This window comes from Crocodylus siamensis, chromosome 1, assembly GCF_052110815.1.
Source record: "Crocodylus siamensis isolate JL-2025a chromosome 1, ASM5211081v1, whole genome shotgun sequence".
Classification (NCBI taxonomy): domain Eukaryota; kingdom Metazoa; phylum Chordata; order Crocodylia; family Crocodylidae; genus Crocodylus; species Crocodylus siamensis.
In genome coordinates, this window is record NC_143395.1 from 416,182,696 (window position 1) to 416,197,994 (window position 15,299).

The 15,299-nt window shown below is 50.2% G+C and overlaps 1 protein-coding gene across 2 annotated transcripts in view; it reads left to right on the top strand.

The window, feature by feature from the left end:
• The window catches only part of P2RY2 (purinergic receptor P2Y2), a 28,194-nt gene that overhangs the window by 231 nt on the left and 12,664 nt on the right, over window positions 1-15,299 (top strand). The window lies entirely within an intron of this gene.

The window sequence follows — 15,299 nt, forward strand, 5'->3', positions numbered from 1 at the left end:
AGTGCTGCCCAGCAAATGCTGGCAGGGAAGGGGCCCCCTGCTCCATGCCCCATGGGTGGCGTGGGGGTGACATCTTGCAGATCCCATTACTGCTGGCTGTATGCTTTGATCCCCCTGCTCAGGGGGGCTGGGTTTTTAGAGGTGAGGGGCTGGAGCTGCCTGGGAGGGTTTGAGCACCCCTTCGGGGGCCCTCCGCTTGCTGCTTCCCAGCAGGTGCCGAGCGCAGGTTCCTCCGTGGTCGTGGCCCGAGGGCCATGCAAGCTGTGGGCACACTTAGCACCCAGCCTCCTCCAAAACGATGCCCACTGACTTCAGAGCCGAGCGGCGGCCGCACCCAAGGGCACACCAGCAGGCTGGTCAACAGGGAGTCTGGGGAGCCTACAGCCCCCAGGGGCAAGCCACAGACTTTTTGCAGAGGTGGCCTCCGTTATCAGTGGGAAGTGGCCGTGTCTTCTTCTTAGGTGCCCTCCCCCTGCAAACCCACTGTGTGAAAGGCTCTGCGGACATGGGTGGGCTCGCTTTGCAACAAGCATCGGGGTCCTGCCACCCCTTTCACTGCAGTTTCTCTTTCAACGATACCTTTGTGGACGAGGCTTGGTTTCTCATCAGTTTAATCGGTCGTATCAATCAGTGTTTCTCAACCCCTGGCTTGCAGAAGTATATGAAAGGGTCTCAAACAAACTTTAAAAATGGATTGACAAGGTTTTAAAATGGAGAAAAAGCATAGGAAACTGTGGCTTTTCCCTTGCAGGCTGGCCCCCCTGTCCCAAACACCCCATGCTGCCACCCCCCTGCCCCACATGCTGGGGGGCTGGGGCTGGGGGGCAGGGGCAGCAGGTCGAGAGCGAGGGGCACTGGGTCGGGACTGGCCATCAATGTTTACAAATGGGTCCTTGTCTATAAAAAAAAAGGCTGAGAATCACTGGTTTAGATCTGATTTCTGACTGACGGCTAACCGGCAACTCTGGGTGAGATCTAAAGGTCTCCGACAGAAACCAGGGCAGGGGGCACCTTAGAGGAACGCAGACTATGGGGCTGCATTTCTGGATGGGCAGCTTTTAGCGGGCTATCTAATTTCCCTTCCTGCTCCAGCTTGCTGACCACCTGATTGCAAAATGAGCCCAGCACTTCCTCTGTGTTCAACGACCGAGCTGTAAATCTCATCCCAGCCCACAGCACGCTCGTGCGCAATCACAAGCAGCATTCCCAAGGTAGAGCATTGTGTGGCATGAAGAAAACCTCCACACTCTGTGCTGCTGGCAGATTTAATTCCAGCTCCTCTAATTGCTGAAGCCCCCTTTCTCCCTCTGCCCTTTCCTCCTACAACCATCAGCAAAGGCTGCGATTAAATTAAGCCCCTCACTGCCTCTCAAGGCTGAAAGCACTGTAAACAAATGCCTGAGTCCTGGACCTTTCCCAGATCTCCTTCTAGGTGAAGGGCTGAAACTTCACAGCAAGTATTTAAAGAGACCTGGAAAAGGAAGGCACTCAAGTCTGTGCAATGATTCCAGCAGTAATTCACTTTGTCCTCATACAGGATTTCATCTCTGGGTATAAAGCGAGTGTAAAAACAACAAAGCAGAGACTACTTTGGCTAATGGGTCAAGCTATCACCACTTTTGTATTCAAACCCCCTGCTTAATATTTGTCTCTCATGTTATACGGAAATAGCTAATCTGCCCCAGCATGAAGCATGAGCACTCATTTACTTATTTACAGATTTGATAGTTGTACTCCGAGCACCGCACAGCTAGTCCCAGCAACATCAGCAGATTTACTTGTGAAGTCAAGTGCTACTAACCAAAGGAAAGATGCTGAAATCTGGATATTTCTATAAAACCAGGGGCTCTAAGTGTAGCTATGCATTTGTCCTGTTGCCCCGTCTTTGTTTCTAACACAGTATGAGATTTGTGTAGTAGGCACCAGGTTCATGCTACGGTCCCTATAACACCATAGATATTGTTGATGCTGAAGTGTACCAAAACCCTTTTAAATTCAGCTTGCTTTTGGATGAAGGGACACAAATGTTCCCTTCCCACTCCTGATTATTTATGATATAGATGAAAAATGGTGAAAAGATGGAGACCTGTTTAAAGAACGATCTTATTTGGTATTTTTAAAACTGTCAGCTGCTTTCTTCCATTCGAGTAGCAAGTTTGAGTTTGCTAGACAACCTTTGGGGAACTCTCACAGCCTGTTTTCCCTTGTTACCATGATCTTCCCCATCTTAATCCAAGGGCGGAAAGGACTGAACCTTTAACAAAGATGCCCTTTCTTCAAACCGCTAATGCATCATTGCTGTTCAACAACTTTAACAAAAAAAGAGCCTGAAACACACTGACTAAAAATCTCTGCCTCTCCCTATCACTTGAAGTTCAGTCTCTTAATTCCTTTAATATTTTTTCCGCTAGTTCTCTTGTCATCAGAGTTTTCCAGGCCAGGACAAAGTATGAATTTCTAATACAAAAAGACTCCCTCCTGCCACCTGGATTTACAGAAACTTTCCAAGCGTTTATGTAGCAGAAACATGAAAAGATCAGAAACCCCATATCTCCCCATTATAAATATTTGCAAACTTTAATTGACAGCTTCCCTGTATGGTAGAAATCCTACACTGCCAATAGCACTATAATCAATGTAAAATGGCTTGCGTGGTTTTTTGCACCTCTTTCAGATCAAGTCACTCCCTAGATTACAGGCCCAAATTCTGGCACATGGGCTGGGGAGGTTATTATGCAGGCAGCTTTGTGGGCAGGAAGTTCAGAAAAAATACACTGCAGGTATCACATGGGCAGTAACAGAAAGTTAAATCTTAGAAGTTTAATTGGAAACGAGTGCAATGAGTATAGGCCACAAAATGCTTAAGGAGAGACGTTTTCACAAGGATCTGAAGTTTTATCTGTCCTGAGTCTACAAGAGTCCACTTAAAACTCAGCTAAACTGAATTCAGGCCCCTTTAAGTCTAAGTCCAGTTTAATGTGCTCCAATTTATTTAGACCTTTAGTTACTTTGGACTAACTTTCCTGCTGGCTCCTATGTCGACAGGCTCTGAGACTCCAGCTGAGGAGTTTAGAAACTGGAATCAAAAAGGCAAATGCATCAGATCCTATAGATGGGAGCATAGGCCTGGCTCTGTATCCTTCTCTCTCAGACTTAGGGGTAGGGAGTTGATGCCAGGCAGGATATTAATTACTATGCGGTGGAAACCTATGTGCCAGCGTGCTGTGTCTGGGCACCGATGGGCGGGAGCACTGCAATTTGTCTCCGAGAGCTCACCTGCAGCCCCCCATGCCGTCCCCACTTACTGTACATCTATAATGCGTGGGGTGTGAGCACCTCTGCTTTTCAAATGCGTTACTGATGAACAAGCACTAGGATGCTGGGTCAGGGAGTCTTCCCCTGAACCCGAAACCTTGTGGCTTTCAATCAAGCGAGAGCAGATGTTTGCAGAGGGGGAGGTGGGGCAGCCCTACAACCTTCCTGCCCAAACCTGTGGAGTCTGAGTCAGCTCCTCTCCCTTACTGACGATTAATTAGGAAGTATGAACACAGCTTGGGAGATGATCTGACAGTTCGGATGTTACTAGGAGCTGTCATGGATATCATTGTGCCAGCCATTGTTGCCTGGCATGTATCACATGGGCTCACAATGCTGGCTGGTTGTGGGGCGCACAATGTGTGCACCTAAGGGAGTTGCATTAGATCATGCAACTCCCTTAGGCTGGGCATTTGGGTTCTGCCAAAACCCAGATAAGGGTGTATTGGCCACAGACCTTTTTCTGTGGGTGGGCCAGACCAGTGCAAGACCCGTTTTGCAGTGGCCAGTCCACTTTCCAGGCACAGAGAAAGCAGAGAAGGCAATCAGCCATTGAAGTCGGTGGCTGTCTCTTTGTTCTGTGTTTGTCCAGAGACCAGCGCTGTAGGACCCCAGTCGTAGTCCAAGTCCCCACAGTAAAATAAAAGTGTGGCCATATCACACGTAGCAAAACTGTGCAACTAATTCAGCTGTAACAGGTAACAGAAGAGTAAAGTCTGGGCTTTAACTAGCCAAGCACAAAATCTTCAGGGATCTGGAGCATGTCTCCTCTGGGATTGTAACTCCATCCAGTCTAGGTTAAGCCAGCCCAGGGAGAGAGGGGGGAAGACATATGTGCTGCACTCACACCTTCAATATGCTATAGGGTAGGTGCGACGACAGTACAGGTTAATACAATAATTACACACTGAGCAAGCCTACAAATCCCAGAAGACCGCTAGCGAATGATTTGGCCTGGATTTTGCTCTGCCTGGGCATGAATCACAAGCTCAACACAAGTCATCACTGATGCAAAGGCAATTTAGGGCTGCACAAATGCAGGACACAGGAGGGGATGGTACTACTTGGGGAGGCACTGGCCAGGCCTTAGCTGGAGTGTTGTATCCACATCTGGGCAATGTGCTGTACAAAGGAGGTGGAGAAACTGGAGAGAATCCAGATGCATCTGAGGAAGATGCTAGAGGGGTTTGGCGCACACCTGCGTGATCAAAGGTTGAGGGACGTGTGTCAAGTCTGGAGAAGAGGAGATGAAGGTGGGGACATCATAGCAGGGTTTGAGTATCTGGACGACTGCTATACAGAAGAGGGAAAACAACTGTTTTCTCTGGCTGCAGAGGGGAGGACACAAGGCAGCAGGTTTGAGCTGCTGCAAAACAGGTTTAACAGGAAATCTCAGAAAAAAACCTCCTCCTGGTAAGAACACTGCAGACTGGGATGAGCTGGAAAGGAGGGCCCATATGGAGCCAGGCTTGCAGCTGAAAGCAGCTTCCCTCACTCAAGGCTGAGCCCCAGAGAAGAGCAGCTCCCAGGATCTTAAATTCCTAACCTGTGTAGAGCAAAGCCAGAGTGAAGCTCAAGAAATGCAGCCATGCACACTTGGATAGTAAATGGGCGATAAGAACTTAGTGTAAAGTGCATTTACCTTTGGGCAGCAATGTCCTGTTCATGCCCTGGCAAGCAGCAAACCCCCCCCCACCCAGCTTCTCTGTAGCCTAAAGACCAGGATTGGCAGCGGGAGGCACCTCTGTGCCCAGGGCTGTAACCAGCAACCCTACCTGGGCTGCTGGGCCAGCTGGCATTCATCAGGCTGGCCACAGCTGTGCATCTCCCAGCCGGCTGGGGTGACAGAGTCTATCTGGGGGTACGGGCTGCTTCACCGGCTGTCTCCAGGCTGGGCTGACCTTGCCCCCAGCCAGTTCCCTGGCTGCATGCCTGGCTCTGAACCTCATTTATTACCTTTGGCTCTGGCTGCCCATGCCCTGGTAGCAAAACAGCTAAGGCACCAATGGGAAGGGGCTGGCTTAAGTGAGACTCTTGGGCTTTCCAGCTCATTCACCTCTTCAGTTCCTGCAACTGTTTTGAAGCTGTACGCAAAGGTGAGGCAGCAGATTAAGGGCCCATTTCAAGTGCTACTGACTGTTCCCTGCAGAGTTTCCCTCCCCTGGTGCTACATTTCCTCACCTGCCTTGCTTGATTTTTACCCAAAGAGCACAAAGTCATCAAAATGGAATTCCCTAGTTCGCCGGGGCGACTGTGATCCAGGCCAAGTGCCTCAAACCAGGGGTGCAGGTTGTAGCCGTGTTGGTCTAAGGACACAGGCAGACGAGGTTCATTGGGTGAATCTGATATCTTTTATTAGACCAACTCAACTAGTTGGAAATTTTTTTTTTTGCAAGCTTTCAGGTTTAAATACCCATTGTCAGGCTGAGGAAGCATCTGCGGTTGGTGTGCGCTCTTCCTGGATGGAAGCTGACGACCTTGAAAATTGTGGGGGGGCAGGGCATTTGGATGTAGGGTATTGGCTCAGCCTGTGTCTGGCACCTGCTTGGTTCTGTGGTTTGCAAATGTTCAGAACCAAATCTGAAGCCCAAGTTGGTCCTTGCATTACGATGTGCGCCTGAAGACTGCAGGCAAGCCCAGGGCTCCTTGTGTTGGGTGCTGCAAAGCACTGACGAATTGCCCAGCTCAGTGGCCAAATTGAAAAATTGTGGGGCAGGGGATTGACTTGCATGAAGCTGAAGCAGGATTTTTTTTTTTTTAATTTTGCTGAAACTCAACCGGTTACCTGAAACATTTCATTTGAACCAAAGCAAACTGCTTTGCTTCAGTTTGGGGGGCAAGAGATGCTGTTTAATCCCTTTAATTGAGGTGGGCAGGTTTTTGGAGTAGATCTTTTTATTAGATCTACTGAGTAGCTGGAAAAAAAATTCGTTGCAAGCTTTCGGGCACCATCGCCCTTCTTCAAGCATGGGGAGGCTCTGCTGTCTGAGTCTCAAATGCCCTTTTGAAACGAGCAGTTCAGCTGAAAAGAGGTCAAGTGTTTTTTCTGTCTGTCTTTTGGGCTGGAGCTATTCCCTGTGTTCAATTTAAACTCTCACACTGCTGTAGTTTCTGGCGGCGGGCTAAATTTGCTATTTTTCCAAATAAAATCAGTCCAGTGCTGCTTACAAAACAAAGGGCGAGAGGGGAAACTGTGGCACAGGGCGAGGAGATGACATGCCACTTGGGTGACCCGCAGCATGTCCTGGGCCCTAGCTACCCGACCATGCTTGACTCGGTAATTGCTTCAGGTTAGGCACTAGCGTCTGCTTTTGGTGGGGTTTGGGGTCACGTGCTTGTCCCATATGGAGGGACGTGAGGGTGGCGGGTCCAGCTTTAAACCGGAGACTGCTGTTCCTCCACTAGACCTCCCCCAAAATCCCGCATGGTCCTTCCCTCCTAGACAGAAAGGCAGAAGAGCCGGTGTTCCCTTGACCACCGAGGGGCACGCGGAGGTCATCCCACCGCTGGAGCGAGGAGGGGAGGAGAGGGAGCCCATGGTCTATGTAAAACGAGTGGGTGGTCTCCTTGCCCACATCACACAAACCACCGCTGCAGCTGGCACTCTCCAGGCCCTTGTTGGCAGCCAAGCACTGAGTGAAGGGGAGTGTATAGGCTCAGCCCCGTCCCCTCGCGCCCTGCAGCTGTGATTTCTGCAGCCCTCCACGGTGCTGGTCGGGAGGAGGATGGGTGACAAGGAGCAGCCTCTGTCCCAGCGGTGCTTGGGGGCAGCGTGATATATGACAGCACAGAGCTGGGAAAGGAGGATGGATCGGGGCAGGAGAGGTGGGAGAAGAAGGCACTGCTGGTCCCTGTGCCAGGTCCAGTCTGTGGGCAAACACGGAGTTAATTTTCTGGCTGACAAGGAGGGTAGCAAAACACTGGACCAGGTGGTTGAATCTCCATCCTTGGAGGTATTTAAGACCCAACTAGACCAAACCTTGGCTGGGATGATGTAGTTGGGGCTGGGCTTTGAGCAGGGGGGTAGACTAGATATGACCTCCTGGCATTACTTCCAACCCTCATTTTCTAGGATTTTAAATCGGGCATATATATTATTTCACCCCCGACCTGTTAGGGGCCCTTCCATTGTCATTGGGTACTGTTTGGAGGGTCCGCTTCTTGCTGCTCACTTGTCATGTTAAAATGCTCTCCCTGGGTCGCACAGTCCAAGGAAGATGGGGACAAATTAGAAGGATTCCAGAGAGAGAGCCAAAAGCGACTGGATACCTGGGAAAGGCAACTTATGGGAACAGATGGAAAGAACTGGATTTATTCAGCTGGGAGAAGTGAAGACTGAGGTGGGGATTTGGTAACAGTCTTCAAATACCTGAAGGGTGGTTATGAAGAAGGTGGAGATGGGTACTGGGGACAGGACAAGGGGCAGTGGTGTTTACCTGCAGCAGGGTAAGTTTAGGTTGGAGATCAGGATGAACTTTCTCACTGTGTGGGTGGTTCAACAGGCTGCTTAGAGAGGTTGTGGAGTCTCCATCCTTGGAGGTTTTCAGGTGGGCACTTAGGCTCCCAGGAAGCAGGCCTCCTGACTGCTTTAGCCCTTGGAAGCCCATCAGCAGGGATGTTTCTCCAAGGTCGAAGGGGAGAGCAGGGATGTCTAGTGTCGGGCCCTGAGTCTGGTGCCACTGAAGTCGGTGCTCCTGCTTCAGGTGATCTTGGGGAAAATGAGCAGAACAGGGTGGCGTCCTTCCCTGCCTTCTTCCTCACTTCAGACTAAGGTGGCTAACTGCTCTCTTAGGGGAAACAGGCCTTGAAGCTTGCAGGTTGCGAGCCCTCAAGGGTTTCTGGCCTATGCAGGCAGAACAACAAAGTGGTGCTTGATACTCCATCCCTCTCCGACAACCATTCGTGCATCCTTGGAGACTGACAAGCTGTTTTAACAGTGACTGAACCATGACGGTGCTGAAGTCCTTCAGCAGCACCGGGCCAGACTTAGGGCACAGGGTGGGTTTGGTGGCTAAGCAAAGCAGAATGTGATGCATTTGGCGCCCTGCCTTTGCAAACAGTATTGACCGCTTCCCCCTTGTCACCAACGGCATCCAGAACCACAGCATGCGTGCACACATGCACGCACACATGCAGAGGAGTTTTGAACCCGAGGTCAGCATTCAGATCACCCATCTCATCAGGAGTCAACCCTTTGGGGGTTCATTCCTGGGTGTATGTGCATAGGCTGGAGGGGATGTGCACAATTGTTCAAGGCAGTGAGAAGTTTGTAGAGGTTATGCTAAAGCGTCATTCCCAGGACGTGTTTTAGCCATGCTGTCCTGATGGGCTGCTCTGCTTGGGCAAATCTTTGGTGGCTCACAATCTGAACGCCTTTATGTTACCAGCCACCTATCGCATTAGGGCATTAGTGATGTTGTTCCCATCTTGTACATGAAGAGCTCAGACACAGAGGGCCAGATTTGTAAAGGTCTGGATATTTAGCCACAAAGATGCCAACGTGAGTTAGGAATAAACACACCTGTGAGAATCTAGGCCTAAGGGTCTCTTGAAAATGAGGCTTTGGTTCCCAAATCACTTAGACCTTGCAGGCCTGAGCAGAGCAAGTGCTTAGGTGCTTGTGTAAATCTAGATCTGAAGGCAGGATTTCCACAGGCATGTCAGCCTTGCATTTCAGTGGTATCTCTACAAATACAGCCCACAGCACTTCCCTCATTGCTAATCGGTGCAGGGGATTAGGGCCACGTGCCCTGCTGGCTGGCAGGGGTTTGTGGGTGTGGGAGCAATGCAAATGTTCAATCCCAGTCGTGTTGGAAGGTTTTCCAAGTGTCACTGGGAGAAGGGGAAACGGAGGCACCCAAATGACCTTCCCCGCCCCCTTTTGGAGGACTGCTAACCCACTGCAGGGGCTGGTGGGTGTCTAACAGTGCACCGCGGTGGGGGAGAAGAAAAGCAGAATGCTGGAGCCAACCCGTTCCCCGCGCAGGGCTTCAAAATACAGCCGCTGCCCACGATACAGCTACAAAAACAACAGCCTGTCTGCAGTGGCGGGGGGCAGAGGGGCACTCGGAGGAGCCAGGGCTGGAGCAGGATGTTCCCTCCTTTGCAGCGTGGCATAAACGCCGAGCAGGGAGCTGTCTCCAAGGGTGCAGCAGCCACAAAATGGTCTGCAGGATCGCGAGCAAAGCCCTCCCACCACCCTCTTTCAGTGCATCGCACCGCGGTCTTGTGTATTTGGCAAGATCTGAGGAGGTGGGAGCACGGTACAGGCGCCAGGGCTCTGACCGAAGCGGCCGTGCTTCCCAGGGCAGCCAAGATCCACCAGCTGCTTCCCACATCCACCCCTGCGAAGGCCCTCGCAGCAGGCTGGGGTTCATCTCCCCTGCTTCAGGCCCGGAGCTGAAGCCACACGAGTGAGAAGGGCTGCAAGGTTTCTCCTGAAGCCCATGCCACTCCTGGGGCATGCAGTGGGGCAAAGGGGGGTTATGTGAATTGGGGGGGTGAAATAAAGGGAGAAGATGAGCAACACAAGAGAACCAGATTTCCCCAGTGAACTGCAAGATTGTTGGAGAATCAGGGGCGTCCAGGACCAGAGGATTTAAATGCACTCTGGGCATTGAAGTCAGTGGGAAGATGCCATCTCTATTCAGCAAGGAGGCAACACTAGGACATGCAGGGCCAGACTCAGACACGTTAGCTCCAGGGAGCAGCACCGTCCGTGCGGCTAGTCCCTGTGTAGTAAGGGGGCTCTTTGCAGAAGGAGATGAATGAGGATGGGCGGCTGGTCTGAGCTGGAAGGGCCCCTTGCAGGGCGGCAAAGAGACAACAGTGGGGCACTGAGTGCACAGAGAAGAGTCCCAGGGGGAGCACGTCAGAGATGCAGGAAGGGCCATGCAAGCTAGGACCTTGAAGGGAAGGACAGGAAGCATGTGCTGCACAGCTGGGGAGCCAGCGCAGGACAGGCAGTGTCCGAAGTCAAGTGGGGAGAAGTAGTCTGGATGGCCTAGAAGGGAACAAGGTCAGGCTGCATGAGGAGATCATCGGGGAGGGACGCGCGGAAGATGGAAGGGAGGAATATGGGGAGTTTAGAAAAGGAGGAGGAGGAGGAGGCATGGCTGGGGATCCCACCCAGGGAGCCGTGCTAGCCAGGGGGTGATCAAAGCCTGGCCCAAAACATCAGAGCTATCCTGTTGGGTCAGAGCCCCGGGACTGCCAGGGTATGGATTATAAGGGAACGAGTGTGTAAGCAGGGCCCACCCAGAGCCACCCATCCCCTGCCCTGCTCCTGCATTCGGGGGCCTGGGAAATCCTCACCTGGAGGTCGCAACCTGCACTCTCATGTCTAAAACCCACCAAAGGGGCCATCCTACCCAAATTGGCTCAACCGCCTTGGGAACTTGGTTCGGTTATCTGCCTCCTCAACATCCTGTGGCACTGAGTCCCACAGGTTAACAACAGGCAGCAGGGCAAAGGAGTCCTCGGGTTTGTTTGAAGCTTGCTGCCTAATGATTACGTTGTGTGTCCACCTGGACTTTGGGAAAGGGTGAATCTGGATTCTGATTCTGCAGCTTGGGCCCATCTCTCTATGGTCGGAGGTTTTGCAGAGCTTGGAGCTACAGGAGGCAAAGCAGAGCCCAGTCGCGACCTGAGGCTGAGGAAGCGGAGAGGAGGGTGGGTGTGAAGGCTTCAGGGTGCCCTTCTTTACCCCTAATGTGCAGGATGCTAAGCAGACTCTCAGCCCTGGTTCCTGACTGCACAGCATAACATCAGTAAAAAATATCCCATTTAACCAGAGACCCAAGTCTGCCTATGTCCTTAGACCAACACGGCTATGACCAGCGCCCCCAGAGCATAGCATCAAGGCATTTACCCCCCACGCCGGTTTTCCTGGTCCAGACAGAGCTCTGTAAGGTCATAGTCTTTTGAATATTTTCTTTTGGTTACAGAGGATCTTAACCAGGCTCCCAGAAGAGGGAAAAATTTGCCAGGCTTTTTGGTTCCCAGGGTCTCCAGTGGTTCCCAATGCAGACTGGGGACTGACAATCCCACTAAATGACCACACGTTCCAGCACAGAAAACACGCAGCCTGCTCCTGTTTGTTTTAAAAAGAGACAGTGGTGGAAATGCTATAAATGAACGTGGCTTTGTGGAGTTTTTTAATCTTAAGCACAAAATCTGGGCCAGAATTGGTAGTAACAGTGTTCACTTCTGCTCTCCGGTGCAAAGGTTAAGTCCCAGAGATGTCTGTGGAGTTATTCTGGATCCACACCTGGATGCACAGCTGATGGAGCTGTCTACACAGGGATGCCCAGGAAAATTAATCTGAATGAACTTTCCAAGTGAATCCATTGCATTGCATTAACTCCCCGTGAAAAACATAGTTCAGATTTTAAGTGCCTTAATCAGTTTGGCATAATTACCTTTGGGAGCGAATTAAGCTAAAATATAGTAAGGCCTTTTTAACATAGAAGAAGAGTATTTGCATGGGGGGCTGATGCAGTTTAACTCATCCACTTTCAGTTCACCCCTTCAGTTAATGTGAATTAATTTTCCTGTTGCCCCAGACACCCAACATCAAGGCCTCGTTGTATTGGCCAGGGGGTTGTGGCACCCTGAGGTGCTCTGAGATCCTTTCAAGGGCACCCCAAGGTGCCATACAATGTCAGCACTGTTAGGTGTGCAAACATCATTCACAAGATCAATCCAGAGATTGAAGTTCGTAGGGTCCAAACCATTCTGGCCTACTGTGGGCTTTCTGAGCTCTTTGCAGAAGAATTGCCCAAGTATTTTTTTGTAGTCAAAAAACTTAAGAGCTGGCATTTTTTGAGGTGGGGTGTTCAAGTCTAAAAAGATGAAGAAATACTGTGTTCAGCATCGGAAAAATGCACCCATCTAGAGAGGCGGCATTATACCTAGGGGGGCACCAGCATATGAAGCATCTTGCTCGGGATACATAAGCAGTTAGTAACTGATCCAGGACTGGATCTCCTGAGATTATAAAATCTCCTGATTTATAGCCTAGGGTCCTCTCTGTCCCCCACCTTCAATCAAGTGGTCCCAGCCCAGGTCTTAACAGATAGCTAAAGAACTCCTCTAAACCGCCTGTGCCAACTAAAACCTTAGGGGAAAATATTTCCAAAGGGTGTTTAAAGTCAGACATCTGGACAGTGGCTGGCTTTGTTTTCAGAGGTGGCTGCACCCCCAATTAAAGCCATTAGGCACTGGAGGTACTGTGAATAATTAGGCCGCTCTTATTTAGATGTCTAAATAGGGTGTGAGCCACCTCCTAACTATTTTTATTGCAGAAGCACCTCTAGGTGCCAGACCAGATAGAGGCCTCATTATTACAGACAGGTGGGACGAAACCGCCCCTGCCACAGAGAGGTGACAGGCTGTCCTTTTCCTTTACACTGAAGCTCTCTTGTGTCCTCAGGGGATAGGAAGTCCTGGGCTTAAATTGCAACAAGGAAGAGTCAGGTTCAGTGTTAGAAGGGATTTTCTAACTCAGAGGGTGGTTTAGCTCTGTGGGATCTCCGTCAGGAGTTTTTAGCAGCAGGTTAGACAAACACTGGTCTGGGATGGTGTAGACAGGGCTGGTTGGTCCTTAAGCAGCAGTTTTGACTAGATGTGACCTCCTGAGGTCCCTTCCAGCCCTACTTTCTATTACAGGGCTTTACAGAGTATAACAGCCTTCAAAGGGATGCTGGTAAGCGTCTATTAGTAGCTCTAAAGCTCCTTTGCACTATCAGAGCAATCTCCATGGACAGGATATCCAAAGAGCAAGGGTAAGGAGGCAGTGCTGGTTTAGGGACTGCATTTTTTGTTACTGTTCCCGGGGTCTCAGAATTGTAACGCTTCTTGGAAAAATCAAATCCTTCGATTTAACAGCTCCGTTGTTTGCACGGGAGCTTATGTACTGAGACCCGATGAATGAATGTCACATTCTGGACCAAATACAATGTTCATTGCAAACAACAGGACCTGTGTTTACACACCATAAAATGGCAAGCACTACGAAAATGTCACGTGTCATGTAGAAATGCAAAAATCTAGAACTTTTGGTTCAGAAACGATGCCTTTTATTAGACCAACTAGGAAATCGCAAAAAAAAAAAAAAAATGGGTCTTTTTCTGCAAGCTGTTGGGCTCAAAAAGTCCCTTCACCAGGGTCAGGGAGAATTAAAGATGGTACAAAGTCCCCATAGGTAGGAAATGAACTTAATTTGTGCACAGAGGAAGCTGGAGATGGAAATCTGTCCCATTCAAATAAATGAAGTTTATTTCCTACCTATGGGGAGCTCTGTACCATCTTTAATTTTCCCTGAGCCTGATGAAGGGCCTTTGAGCCTGAAAGCTTGCAGAAACAGACCTTTTTTTTGTGATTGCTCAATCAGTCTAGTAAAAGGCATCATTTCTGAATCAAGAGTTCTAGATTATTGCATTTCTTTTTATCTCAGACCAACATGGCCACCAAATACATCCCTGAAACATGTAATGCAGAACATCGTCCTGGGTCACTTTTGTGGCACTTCAATTCGAAGACATGCCGTATGAAGCTGGGCTGCACACGCATGTTTTAAAGGTCACGGGGCACCAGGACATCTAAAAACCATGTGTGTAGCTGGGCAATCAATCCCCCCCCCCCCATCATTTGAGGCCTCATGCCCCCAGCAACCTGCGCGGGCAGCTGCCGTGTTGCGGTCTGATCTCTGATCCCAAGAATCGTGCTTCCTGCTGTGCACGTGTGGCAGATCCTCTCTCATCACTGAATGAATGTCTTCCGGCGCCCTGCGAGAGGAAGTTGGTAGGTTCTCTCTAGTCCGTTCTCTCGCTGGTTTATCTGCATCAGCATAAGGCTGTTGGGTTTGCACTTCCAAGGTTGAGATTGCTGAAAGGCTGCTTCCACAGACATTTCCAAATGATCCACATACTTTCTCTTCATATCAGGCCAAGCAGCCTTTTATTTATCTTTTAAACACAACCTAAATGGGAAGCCCAAACTTCACAGCTCTGTCCCTTTAAAACAAGCTGCAGCGAGTATCGAGATCGGCTGCACTGCAATTTGTGAGCCCAGGTTTCCCGGGAAGGCAGGTCCCCCTGTGACCCTAACCCTGCATCACAGCTCCTATGCTGTGCTCCTCCCAGCTGAGACGAGGACAGGGAAATACTTTTATTTGGGTGTAATCTTTTTTTTTCTGTGAAAGAAACAGGACAGATGTGATAGATGGACTCCTCCAAGAGCCAGATGCTTCCAGGCGCTGTGTGTGAATATAACATAGCAACTGCTCAGGACTGCTTGCAAAACAGCGTCCAGGACATGACTGTGAGCAGGATGTTTTCTCTTGAAAACTCATGGTTATTCATGTCCTGCCCCCTGAATCATTTCCACTGTGCACACACTGGGGCACAGGAATCGTACCTAGACCAAGGTTCATCTGGAAGAATTTGTCCATGGGTCTTTTAAGGACCTTCCTTGAGAGCACCCACAGTCATCAGTGGACAGCTGCTGCTATCTTTTTGGGCACTGCCCCTGCCAGCCAAGCAAATGCCCGTGATCTGTGATGGGTAGGCTGTAGGAAGGGAGCCTAGGGTTCAACAGTGGTTCTGAAGCCCAGGAGGCCGATCCTGATCTGAGGTTCCCTGGTGCTAGTCCAGTACAACTTCTGCTTTCCCAGGTAACTATAGCACTTCCATCTCCCTATCTGGACACTTTAGCAGACCTGATAAACTCTGCCTGTCTACTGAAGTGGCACACACATATATAATCAATGCATGCTTGTGTTGCCCGCCGCTAGAGCAACCAAATCCAGAGACAAGGATCTTTGCTTTTGTCTTGGGCTCAGTCTGATTTCTGCAGCCCATTAATAAGATTTCAGTGCCAGGAAGGCCAAGCCCCTGGGCTTAGGCAGCTGCAGCACTGTGATGCTCATAACTTTTGCTGTGGGTTCCCAGGGAAGATGACGAGCAGCACGGGGGACTTCTAGG